The sequence below is a fragment of the Artemia sp. Qi Xiang Cuo genome, chromosome 20 (assembly GCF_049724085.1).
Source record: "Artemia sp. Qi Xiang Cuo chromosome 20, ASM4972408v1, whole genome shotgun sequence".
Classification (NCBI taxonomy): Eukaryota; Metazoa; Arthropoda; class Branchiopoda; order Anostraca; family Artemiidae; genus Artemia; species Artemia sp. Qi Xiang Cuo.
Genome location: NC_142813.1, coordinates 14492364 through 14506944, shown reverse-complemented (window position 1 = coordinate 14506944; position 14581 = coordinate 14492364).

Here is a 14581-nt window from a genome sequence, read left to right as displayed (position 1 = left end):
CATAGGGGTTTCGCGCCCAACTTATGTTAATTTCTGCTCGTTTTGAGTTTGACTAGGTTAATTATTGTAATTTCTGTTCATTTTGGGTTTCATTTATTTATCGATGCTGATTTGTGGCAGTTTCACGATTGGTAGAGACGTTTTTATTTCGCTAAATTTGGTGAGCAGCTTTTTAACTTTTAGCTTTCAAATTTTTATAGAAACTGCAATAGTTTAAACGAAAAGTAGTAAATGCAATTTAATTTTGATTTTGTAATTCAGTCATTTTTATAGAAACTGCAATAGTTTCACGAGAACCTTCTTTTAGCATATTTTAAGTTTAAATGAAAAGTATTAAATGCATTTAATTTGTACATAAATTTTATCTTATCTCTTATGTGATAAAGGAAACAGCTCGTTTTTCTTTTTTTTTCTTCTTTTTTTCCATATCCCCTTTTTATGTTTTTTTTTTAATATTTGTTAATGTGTATATTATTTATTTTTTTCAGTTTTACCAGTTTTTATCTTTTTAACTAGTTGCCATTTTACAGATTTTAATATAACTGACAAAGGAATTATATAGCATTCCGATATTTATTAATTTTTTTTTTTGCAATAACTGAATTTTGTTTCTAAACTATTACATTTTTATACTATTTTGTTTTATTTCATTAGCATTAACCGAACTTTACTTCTTGTATGGTTTACACCTAATAGAACAGTACCGTAGAATTTTACTAAACTTTTTTATATTGATAAAAATGTACTATCTTAAAAATTTTGGGGAACATTTTCTAATTTGTATATAAATTTTATCTTTTCTCTCATGTGATAAAGGAAACAGCTCGTTTTTCTTTTTTTTTCTTCTTTTTTTCCATATCCCCTTTTTATGTTGTTTTTTAAGCATTTGTTAATGTATATATTATTTATTTTTTTCATTTTTACATTTTTTATATTTTCACATTTTTGCATTTTTGCATAATTTAATGTTAATTAAAAATTAATAATACAACATTCCGATATTTTTTTTTTTTTTTTTGCAAAAAATGAATTTTTCTTATAAAATATTACATTTTTATACTATTTTGTTTATCTAATTTACATTAACCGAACTTTACTTCTGTTATGGTTTACAGCTAATAGAACAGTACCGTAGAATTTTACTAAACTTTTTTTATATTTATAAAAATGTACTATCTTAAAAATTTTGGGGAACATAAGACACATATCAAATGATATTAACATTTTGATTACTAGACTACAGTATATGTATATTAAACTGACAATGCACATTCACTTGTTTTTTTCAGTAGAGTGCAAATTTTGTTCTGGTCTTGGGAAGGCATTGGGGTTTCGCGCCCAACTTATGTTAATTTCTGCTCGTTTTGAGTTTGACTCGGTTAATTATTGTAAATTCTGTTCATTTTGGGTTTCATTTATTTATCGATGCCAAGCTTCTTAATCCCCCATACAACTGAACCCTCTTTAACTGAACCCATCATGTAACTGAACCCTCCTTAGCTATCTGATAAATGGTGCTTACCATAGAAGTTGCACGGGCCTTACAATTTTTTCATAATTTTTTGAATGAAATTTCTCCATTGTGTATGCAAGAGGTGACTTCTAAAAACTAAGCATTTTCAACAAGGAATAAGGAGCATCATTAAAACTAAGACAAATAGAAATTATCCGGTATATGAAGTGAACAGTACCCTCCTAAATACATTGCTCTTTAAGCTAGACTTTAACTTTTCATCCCAATTAAATTAAAAAATAATCATTTTCAAGTGGAAATAAGGAACATCATTAAAAACTAAGACGAATGCTAATTATCCCATATATGAAGCGAGCTGCCCCCCTCCGAAACACCTTGCTCTTTATTCTAGACGTTTTGGTAATAGCTGTAAAATACACTAAAGAAATATACCTGTCGAGGAGGTATTCTTCAACTGAATACCAAGCTTCTGAATCCCCCATGCACCTGAATCCCTCTTTAACTGAACGCTCATGTAACTGAACCCTCCTTAGCTATCTGATAAATGGTGCTTACCATAGAAGTTGCACGGGCTAACACTGAAAAAAAAAAAAATTTAGGGTCTTTTTAATACATTATCTTTATGTACATAAGATCGGTCGTGAAGTAATAATTTTTGCCCATTACAGCTTATACAAATTCCATATATTTTAAGCCTTTTAAATTTCATGTCTAGATCGGCAACCTAAGATCAATGACTCACACTTTATTACTCATGATGGATATTATGAGGTGTGGAAAACGAGTGGAATATACAATTTTTTACAGGATATTGAGACGTCAACTGACCCCGAGTGAGAAGGAGGGGTGGGCGCATGATCAGAAGAAGAAGAGAGAAGGAGGAATGGGCGCATGATCGGAAGAATATGGAGAATTAATAGTCCTTTTGTTCACCGTTATAGATGAATAAAGTGATTTAGCCGATGGAATGAAGTCCTATTCCTAGAAGTTAAGTTAGAATAAAAGAATGAGGTATAATGTTTACCAGGATATTGAATAAGTACCATTTCTCACCCTACCCACAAAACTTAAATCCTCCTAGCATTTCTTAAACTAAATACTTACCTCCATTCTCTCCTCCCCAGATGTGTATTATACAGACCACATCGGAGAGGTAAAGCTAGGTCAAGTCGCAATGTCATTCATTTGGCTTTTATGTGTGCCCTATTGTTTTTGTGTGGGTTCCATTGTAACTGAATCCCCGTGTAACTGAACCCTAAGCAAGTGAACCACCATGCATCTGAACCCTCGTGCAAGTGAGACCTCTTTAACTGAACCCTCATGCAAACAATTCTGAGTGTAGCCTACTATTCTTTAATTAGCAGCATCGTACATTTTGTTTAAATACTTATTTTTTCATTTTCCAGATTCAAGATTTTTATCTAACACAAGTGAATGGATAAGCTGAAGTATTTAAAAAGAGCCAACATAGAGCTAAGATCGCAATGAATGTTATTTGTTATCATAAATATCCAAAATTGACTCCCCACGCCCTCTCTCCTACCACCCCCTTCACCCTCAGAAATGGGGGGACGAAAGGGACCGTAATATCCTATTTTAAATCAACAGTAGTTTTCAAACGTTACTTGTATATTATACAGACCACATCGGAGAAGTAAAGCTAGGTCAAGTCACAATGTCATTCTATATTATTTATATCCTCATTAAGGACATTCAGAGCAGAGTTACGCAAATAGAATACCATTTTAGCAAATTGAGTTAGTTTTATGCGAACGATAAAAGTTTTGGCAAATCGAGATAGCTTTACGCAAATTAAATACCATTGATACCGCTAATAATACATGCGATACTGAACGAGTTATCAGATAGCTCTAACTTACAGGTTATTAACACGTTTGACCAGTTTTGATTGGAATTTGTATTTTTTTGCCAGAAGAAAGATCATGGATACATGTTTATTTTTTTTTTAAACTGGTATTTTTTCAATGAAGCCCATAACACTTTGCAGAAACCCGTCTGGTAAGACATGTAATCAAACTCTCAAAACATCAACGCAATCACATCCAGTGGTACACGATGCCTATATAGGGTTTTTTGCTTGAGTACATTATACCTTGCCAAGTTTTTTAAAAAACCAGGTAATAAAGTTATCATGTAAACTAACGGCCACTCTCCCTAACTAACTGACCCCAAAAAAAAAATTAGTGTCACATTAGAAAACCCGTTTGGTGAGGCAAGTACCGTTCATAGTAATAGGCGACTGACCCTGGCAAGTCAATGTACCGGTTAAACTACACGCATATCCATGCCTCAGGCGTAGGTGTGAAAGTGCGTACACTTTTGAGCATATTCTTGTAGGGTTGAATGTAGGTGTGAAAGCTTTATATAACTTACTACTGAAGTAGAGCGACAAAGCAATTTTTTTCTCATCTTCTGTGTATGGTAGACGTTTTTTTCCTCTCCGAATTTCAGACTGGATCATCCTTAGTGTAAGACCACTAAGATGGGTGTTTGCTACATCAAGAATCCTTTTTTTTGCTAGTTTCAGAAAGCTCTTTCAGTTTTGCTTTCATTACACAATCTCTAGCACGGCATCTCGATATCATTTTTTCTTGGTTTTTGATGATCTGTCTAAACCTCTTTTTACGAGGAGTATACCTGACTTGACTTTGTATCATTTTCTTTTTCGAGCTTGGAAACTGCTCCGTGCCCTCCATTTCTACCCTCTCCCCATCCCTAATTTTCCACCTGTTGAGTTCTGAGGCAGCTCGTCAGACAACCTTTTGACTTTTTAAGTATGGGGAGTTTTATTCGTCACGGGGTCTTTTCTTTTTTGGCGTTGTCAAGACGGATTTTTCACGGATATCTTCATTTTCATATTGTGGAGACTCTACGTTTCCTAGGAGTTGCATCAAACTGGTTATATGAGGCAAGAGCGTTTCTCTTGCCATTACGAAAAAGCCTCTTTCTTCCCGGTCTAGCAAGGCCATCACTGATTTCGGGAGGTCTATCCAGTCCTGAAGAATGGCGTGGCCGGTTTGGTCCTTCGGGGAAACTTCTGGATTCAAATTACGAGTTGCGACGAAGAAACAACTAGAAAGCGTCGGCAAATATCTATTTTGCTTAGAAGAATCAGTGATCTCTGAAGGATGGGACACATTTTCTTCTTCGTTAATGGTTTCTAAGGCAGGGACGAAAGTAAAATTAACTTCATTCAGCTTGTGACTTTTCGGAATTACAACCATAGCATCACTTAAGGTTACTTTGACACCTTCTTTTATTGTCTTAGACTCCTTCCTCACAACACAGTTGTTCGTGTTTACTTATGCCGCTGCCACCAATGTTCGTAGTGCTAGCTACCACTGGCACCACTTATTGGGGTGTAAGTACGGGTGTCGCCACTTATTGATGCAAAAATGGTGCATAAAGGATTGCTATGCCACTTACTCGAAGGGGAGAACCCCTTGTCGGCCCAAATGGTAGTGAGATCCCCGCTCTTACCCCAACGGTTCTGCAAATATCGGGTTTGGTACTACCTTATTTACAGTATACCCTGTCCCAGGGTCTGGTAACGCGATCGAGTGGTCAAATAGCCACTTTCTAAAGCCAAATGGACCCGCCTTGGGATAGGGCTAGAAAATATCTTAACTCTCTCCTTGGAGGTAACAAACCTCCCTGTCAATATAATAATGACGGTAACTCGTAGCTCTATTCCTACCCTGCCTGGGTTACGGAAAATAGTACACAGTTTGTAGAAAATACCTTACTTGTATTCTACCAAAAAGGGTCACAAATAACAATAGAAATATCCTTCCCCAAATGGGGTCACAACGCAGAATCTTTCCCCAAACGGGGTCAGAACATAGACTAAAAAATAATAAAAAATTTTACAGCACTGTTCGTATGGGTGAACCTCCACTTGGCCAAGCTAATCAGCTACATCCCCATTCAAACCCAATTCATCCTCTTAGATTTATCTTTCCATGACTCCCAAACCAGGAAGTATAAAAATAACTTGGTTCAAAACTTCCCTGTTGCAAAACCACTATCGCTTAGTAACGGGAATTTAACCTGTCTTTTGAATTATACTATAAGCAAATGTAATTAAGGTGAATGTCGCTAAATTCATTGCAATGTTAATTTTCCTATGCTACGAAAAGAGATCTTGCTCACTGACCCGGCATACCAGCACAATGAAATTTTGCACAAGTGATCTTTGGACAAGGATCTAAAATTTGGCCTGTTTTTTTTTTCTGATTTAATTCCTAGGAAATAGAAAAAAAAAATCTAATGTGACACCTGGTAGCTCTTTTTAAAAAAGGTCTGGAGCCTAAGAAATGGAAAATTTGAAGCAATCGAAAGTACTATAAATTTCAAAAAAAAATTGAAATTAATTGGCCTGATTGAAAATTCTAGATTCTTTTAATTTATTCCTCCACGATCGTTTTTATGTTTTTATATTTTGGACTCTTGCACAGCATGGATAAAAGCGAAAAAGTCGAAAGTAACTTCAAATTGTAGCTCTTTTTTATTTAGTTTATTCCAAACTTTTCACCTTTATAGTCCAATTCATTAATTATATATATATTTATAAATAAAAATTAAATTTTTACTCTGTTTCTCCGGTCTTACATAACCCCACTTTACACCCCCTGAATGGAAACATACCTCAGGCTAGGACGGGTAATGCTTGCGTTTAAAATGAACTTTGAAAAATCAAAAATGAACTTTGAAAAATCAAGAGAATGTAATTGTGACAAGGTAAAGCATGACAAAAACCTACTGAAATATTCCAAGTCTTGCATTTCAACGAAATAAATTAAAAATGAACTTTGAAAAAATCAAGAGAATGTAACAGTGACAAGGTAAACCATAACAAAACACTACTGAAATATTCCAACTCTTGCATTTCAACCAAAGAAATTAAAAATGAACTTTGAAAAAATCATGAGAATATAATTGTGACAAGGAAAACCACAAAAAAACACTTCTGAAATATTACAAGTCTTGCAATTCACGAAGGAAACTAAAAATGAACTTTGAAAAACTTTGAAAAAATCAAGAGAATTTAACTGTGACATGGTAAACCACAGCAAAACACTACTGAAATATTTCAACTCTTGCATTTCAAGAAAGAAATTCAAAATGAACTTTGAAAAATCAAGAGAATTTAAGTTTGACAAGGTAAAGCACAACAAAACACTACTGAAATATTGCAACTCTTGCATTTCAACGAAAGAAATTCAAAATTAACTTTGAAAAATCAAGAGAATGTAAGTTTGATAAGGTATACCACGACAAAACGCTACTTAAATAATCCAACTCTTGCATTTCAATGAAAAAAATTCAAGATGTACTATGAAAAATAAATGAGAATGTGACTGTGACATGGTAAACCACGAATAAACACGACTTGAATAGTCCAAGTCTCGAATTTAAACAAAAGAAATCCAAAATCAAATATGAAAAATAAAGATAATGTAACAGTTGGATAGTGCAACACGACCAAACAGAACTAAGATATTCCAATTCTTGCATTTCACGAAAGAAATTTAAAATGAACTTTGAAAAATCAAGAGTATGTAAGTTTGACAAGGTAAACCATAACAAAACACTACTGGAATATTCCAACTCTTGTCATTTCACGAAAGAAATTCAAAATGAACTTTGAAAAATCAAAAGAATTTAAGTTGTGATAGTGTTAACCACAACAATCAAATACATTATTAATAGAAATAGTTTAAATCAACAATTGAAACTAAACACAAACATTTAAAAAAAAAGAGTTTGCTTGAGAAAAATTGTATACCACAACAAAACACTCTTGAAATATATCAGATGTTACATTTCAGCAAAAGAAAACCTAAAAGAAGAATGTAAAAGTCAAAGAATGTAACTCTGAAAAGGTCAACGACGACACAACATTAATGAAATATTCTAACTCCTTGCATTTCAACGAAAGAAATTCAAAATGAACTTTGAAAAATCAGAGAACAAAATGAATGAACTTTACTGTGACATGGTAAACCATGACTAAACACTACTGAAATATTCCAACTCTTGCATTTCAACGAAAGAAATCCAAAGTGAACTTTGAAAAATCAAGAGAATGTAACTGTTAGATTGTAAACCATGACAAGACACTACTGAAATATTCCAACTCTTGCATTTCAAAGAAAGAAATTCAAAATGAACTTTGAAAAATCAAGAAAATGTAGCTGTGGCAAAGTAAACCATGACAAAACACTACTGAAATATTACAACTCTTGTATTTCAATGAAAGAAATTAAAAAATGAACTTTGAAAAATCAAGAGAATGTAACTCAGACATGCTAAACCATAACAAAACACTACTGAAATATTCCTACTCTTGCATTTCCACGATAGAAATCCAACAATAAAATTTGAAAAATTAATGTGAATCTAACTGTGACAAGGTAAACCACGACAAAACACTACTAAAATGTTCCAACTCTTGCAATTCAACTATAGAAATCCAAAAATGAAATTTTGAAAATCATGAGAATATAACTGGGACGATTTAAAGCACGACAAAACACTACTGAAATATTCCAACTCTTTCATTTCAATAAAATAAATCCATAATGAACTTTGAAAACTCAAGAGAATGTAACTGTGACAAGGTAAACCACGACAAAACACTACTGAAATATTCCAACTCTTGTCATTTCACGAACGAAATCCAAAATGAACTTTTAAAAATCAAGAGAATGTAACTGTGACAAGGTAAAGCACAGCAAAACACTACTGAAACATTCCAACTCTTGCATTTCAAGGAAAGAAATTTAAAAATCAACTTTGAAAAGTCAAGAGAATGTAACTGTGACAAGGTAAAGCACAACAAAACACTACTGAAATATTCCAACTCTTTTATTTCAAAGAAAAAAATCCAAAATGAACTTTGAAATATCAAGAGAATGTACCAGTGACAAGGTAAAGCACAACAAGAAACTACTGAAATATTCCAATTTTTTAATTTCACGAAAGATATTCAAAGTGAAGTTTGAAAAATCAAGAGAATGTAAAAATCCAAAATGAGCTTTGAAAAATCAAGATAATGTTACTGTGACAAGGTGAACCATGACAAAACCCTAATGAAATATTCAAATTCTTGCCTTTTAATGAAACAAATGCACAAGGAACTTAGAAAAATTAAGAGAATGTAACTGTGACAATGTAAATCATAACAAAACACTATTAAAATATTCCAACTCCTGAATTTCACGATTGAAAGCCAAAATGGAATTTGAAAAATCAAGACAATGTAACTGTGACAAGATAAAACACAAAAAAACACTACTGAAATATTCCAACTCTTGCATTTCAACGAAAGAAATTCAAAATGAACTTTGAAAAATTAAGAGAATGTATCTGTGACATGGTAAACCACGACTAAACACTACTGAAATATTCCAACTCTTGCATTTCAACGAAAGAAATCCAAAATGAACTTTGAAAAATCAAGAGAATGTAACTGTGACAATGTAAAGCACAACAAGACACTACTGAAATATTCCAACTCTTGCATTTCAAGGAAAGAAATCCTCAATGAACTTTGAAAAATCAAGAGAATGTAACTGTGACAAGGTAAACCACGACAAAACACTACTGAAATATTCCAACTCTTTAATTTCAACGAAAGAAATTCAAAATGAACTTTGAAAAATTAAGAGAATGTAATTGTGACATGGTAAACCACGACAAAACACTACTGAAACGAAAGAAAGTCAAAATGAACTTTGAAAAATTAAGAGAATGTAACTGCGACTTGGTAAATCATGACAAAACACTACTGAAACATTCCAACTCTTGCATTTCACGAAAGAAATTCAAAATGAACTTTAAAAAATCAAGAGAATGTAACCGTGACAAGGTAAACCATAACAAAACACAACTGAAATATTCCATCTCTTGCATTTCAATGAAAGAAATCCAAAAATGAACTTTGAAAAATCAAGAGAATGTAACTGTGACAAGCTAAAACCACGACAAAACACTACTGAAATATTCCAACTCTTGCATTTCAAGGATAGAAATACAAAATGAACTTTGAAAAATCAAGAGAATGTAACTGTGAGATGGTAAACCACGACAAAACACTACTGAAATATTCCAACTCTTGCATTTCAACGAAAGAAATTCAAAATAAACTTTGAAAAATCAAGAGAATGTAACTTTGACAAGGTAAAGCACAACAAAACACTACTGAAATATTCCAGCTCTAGCATTTCAACGAAATAAATTCAAAATGAACTTAGAAAAATCAATAAAATGTAAATTTGACAAGGTAAACCAGGACAAAACACTACTGAAATAATCCAACTCTTGCATTTCAATGAAAGAAATTCAAAATGAACTTTGAAAAATCAAGAGAATGTAAAGATCCAAAATGAACTTTGAAAAATAAAAAAAAGTAAAAAAAAAATGTTGGGGGGGGGTTTGGAGGGAAAGGTGGAGGGATAGGGGTTGGAGGGATGGTGGAGGGATAGGGTTGAGGGATAGGGGTAGGACTTGGGGCCCAAGTATCAGAAGAAATTGTTTGTCTAGTATGCATCTCAAATCATCGTGGTGTGCATATTCTCATGATGATGCCATAAAAATGCCCCAAAACATGTCACTTTTAACACCTATCAAAAATCCAATTGATAAATCGAAAGTGCTTGAAATTGTTCCAGTTCAATGGAATGAACCTGTTACGATATTGTGAGGCTGAACATCAGTTGGGCAATGTCCCAGAAACAATTCATTGGATGTATTTCTAAAATCATAATATGTTTAAAGGCTTGTTGGTTCAGTCAATTAACGTTTCGTTCTTTTACCTTAGGAAATCACGGGTCTCACGTTCGATTCCTACATCAAACACAAATTTCATATAAATCAATGGGAAGATACTTAGAATGTAAAAAATCATATCATTGAAAAATAAAAATATCATCATTAGAGTACAATAAAATGACATCAATAAAAAAAAACTATTAAAAAAAAATAAAAATTAATTAATGTAATTATGTAAATTAATATAATTATGTAAATTAATGTAATTATGTAAATTAATTAATAATAACTTAATTTATGTAAATTAGTTCAAGGTTAAACATAAGTCAACCACGCCTAACAAATTAAATTACAAAAAGAATTTCACAATTTCATACAAAGGAATCATCACGCACTTTGAACACAGATCAACACGAATTTTTACGGTGGTTGAATTCCGGTCATTACACTGTCTGCTTGTATTGACGAGAGCACTGTCTGCTTGAAACTGTTATAGCTATATAGGGAGACACCCCGCTCTTAAGCATTATAGCTATATAGGGAGACACCCCACTCTTAAGCATTATATACATACTACTGATTTATTTATTGATTTACATTAATATCTATTGTATGTTTGTTTGCATTGATTGTTTATTTAATTTCTGTTCGTTTTAAGTTTCATTTATACTTCAATAGGAAAATGATTTATTTTCGTTTTAAGCTTGATTTTCTTATTCAATCTAAGCATTACTCGTTTTAAGATCTATTTATTCATTTATATTATTACTTGTTGTATATTTTTGACTATGATTGTTTATTCAATTTCTGTTCGTTTTGGGTCTCATTTATTCTTTAATAGTAATTTCTGGTCGTTTTGAGTTTGAATTTTAACAGGTATTTGTATCTGCTGAGCTTGAGTTTAAAATGGCCTTTACTTTTCTTTGAAAAACTTATTTTTTAGAAAGTTTTTTTTTTAATTAATTAAGTAAAAAAACAACAAGCAAGTAAATAAGAAGCAACATTAAAACTTAGAACGAACAGAACTTGTTACGTGTGTATAAGGGGGGGGGGGGTAACCCTCTCCTCAATATCTCGCTCTTTACGCTAAAGTTTTCTTAGAACTTTTAAAAGAGCTTATTATTCTATTTAAACTGCGTTTGTGATTCAGGAGTCATTCTTAAATAACTAGAACAACAAATTTAACTTTAGGAAAATTCCGAACGCACCCCGTTCTATATCCCTGTATACCTGCAAGTTGCCTTCCTCCATATACTTATACTGAATAACAACATTCCTACAAAAAATCATGCTGCGAATCTGCATTCCGGCATGCCTGTATACTGAACAACTAGATTTCCAAACACCAGTATTATGAATGTCAGTATTCCTGCATTCCTGTATACTGAACAACTAGATTTTCACACTCCAGTATAATGAATATCTACATTCTAGCAATCCTGCTTGCCTGTATACCTGCTAAACTACATTCCTGCATATTTAATAATTGTATTCCTGCAAATGTAGTTAGTGTTTACCAAGCAGGTTTCGAAACTACTTACCAACTGCATAACTTTCAAAATTTATGACTGACCTCCATTCTTACTGTACTAAGTAATGCCTGCACAAATGGTAAGTACACTTCATATTTATTTACGGGAATAAATAACTGTCACATGGCATTATTCTGCTGACTCTTCAGTAGGGATGTTATTGAGCCATATCGTCTCGATCCTGATTCATGAAATTAAATAATAAAAAAACAAGTTTTTTTTAACTGAAAGTAAGGAGCGACATTAAAACTGTAAACGAACAGAAATTATTCCATATATGAAAGGGGCTGTCCCCTCCTCAACGCCTCGCTCTTTACGCTAAAGTTTTTTATTGTTTTAAAAAAATGAGTTGTGAGAAAGTCAAACTTTAGCGTAAAGAGCAAGGCGTTGAGGAGGGGACAGCCCCTTTCAAATACGGAATAATTTCTGTTCGTTTTAAGTTTTAATTTCACTCCTTACTTTCAGTTATAAAAACTTGTTTTTTTTTATTTAATTTTTGAACGTATTTGAATAAATGCAGATTTTGATCTTGGCTCACAGTACATGAATAATTAAAACAAAATTTTCATATTAATTTACTTTTATTTGGTTAAATGGCTTTCTCGAAACTTGTTTCATTTTATTTACGAACGTTTTTATTAGTAATAAATATACGTAACTTACGAATTAAATTATGTAACGAACTTATATATTAATATATTTTTAATACGTATATTAGGGGGTTCGCCCCCTAGTCAATACCTTGCTCTTTAAGCGAAAGTTCGAATTTTATTCCAATTCTTTAAAAATGACTACTTAATCACAAAGGCCGTTAATTAAATAGCTCTTATGAAATTACTAAAAAATCTCTGGCTTAAAGAGTGAGGTATTGACTAGGGTGTGAACCCAATCATATATGTAATATTTTCTGTTCGTTTAAAGTTTTGATGTTGCTGCTGTTGCAGTTGAAATTGTTTTTTTTACATTTAATTTCTGATCTTTTTTTAAATAATGCTGGGAAGTCCGGCGTCCCCTTCATAGCAATGTCCCTTCCCCCATGAAAACTTCCTTCATGGAAAGATCCTCCTACATAACCCCCGACCCCAGGCATGTACGCAGTAATTTGTTTCGGGGGGGGGGCAATTTGTTTCGGGGGGGGGGGGCAAATCCTTCAAACCCATTATTCTGTGAGAAAAATCAGAAAATTATGGGAAAATAAAAAAAATCGTGAGATCTCGGGGGGGGGGGGCTTGGGCCAAGAGGCCCCCCTCCCTGCGTACGTCCCTGCCCGACCCCCCCCCCCTCCGCCTTACTACCAGGATAAATCTCCCCTGAAAACGTCTGTACTGTATACTTCCCAATAACCAATACTATATGTTAACATTGGGCAAAGTTCATAACTTTCAACCCTCCTCCCAGGAACTTCGGGGGATTAAGTCATCCTAAAAGACATACTTATAATATTTTCGAACATGCTGAACAAAATGGCTATCTCCAAATTTTGATCAGGTGACTTTGTGGGAAAAAAGAGCGTGGGAGGGGGCCTAGTTACCCTCCATTTTTTTGGTCACTTAAAAAGGGCACTAGAACTTTTAATTTCCATTCCAATGAACCCTTCCACGATATTCTAGGACCACTGGGTCGATACGATCACCCCTGGGGTAAAAAAAATAAATAAACACGGACCCGTGATCTTTCTTCTGGCAAAAAATGCAAAATTCCACATTTTTGTAGATAGGAGCTTGAAACCTCTACAGTAGGGTTCTCTGATACGCGAAATATGATGGTGTGATTTTCATTAAGGTTCTATAATTTTTACGGGGTATTTCCCCTTTTTTCGAAAATCAGCCAAATTTTCTCAGGCGCGTAACTTTTGATGGGTAAGATTAAACTTGATGAAACTTATATATTTGAAATCAGCATTAAAATTCCATCCTTTTGATGTATCTATTTGTATCAAAATACCGTTTTCTAGAATTTCGGTTACCATTGAGCCGGGTCCCAATAACCAATACTATATGTTAACATTGGGTTAAGTTCATAACTTTCAGCCCTCCTCCTGGGGGCTTCGAGGGATTAAGTCATCCTAAAAGACATAGTTAACATATTTTCAACCATGTTGAACAAGATGGCTGTCTCAGAAATTTGACCGAATGTCCCTGGGAAAAAAATTAACGTGGGAGGGGGCATCGGGGCCCTCCATTTTTTGTTCTATTAGAAAAGCCGCTATATATTTGAATTTTCATTCGTACTGGTCTTACTACAAAATTATAGGATGACTAGGTTATTGTGATCACCTATGGGGAAAAAAACAACAAAAAAACAAAAAAACCAATAAACACGCATCCGTGATCTTACTTCTGGCAAAAAATGCAAAATTCCACATTTTTGTAGATAGGAGCTTGAAACGTCTACACTAGGGTTCCCTGATACGCTGAATATGATGGTGTGGTTTTCATTAAGGTTCTATAACTTTTAGGGGGTCTTTTCTCCTTTTTTCGAAAATCAGCCAAATTTTCTCAGGCGCGTAACTTTTGATAAGTAAAATTAAACTTGATGAAATTTATATATTTGAAATCAGAATTAAAATCTGATTCTTATGATGTATCTATTGGTATCAAAATTCCGTTTTTTAGAGTTTAGGTTACCATTGAGCCGGGTCGCTCCTTACTTACAGTTCGTTACAACGAACTGTTTGATGTTTTTACCCAAAGAGTATGTGAAACTTATAAGATCGAAAATTGGCGCTAGTATCGAAGAAAAATCGCGAACGCCATCTAGCATTCGGCCACTTTGTTTG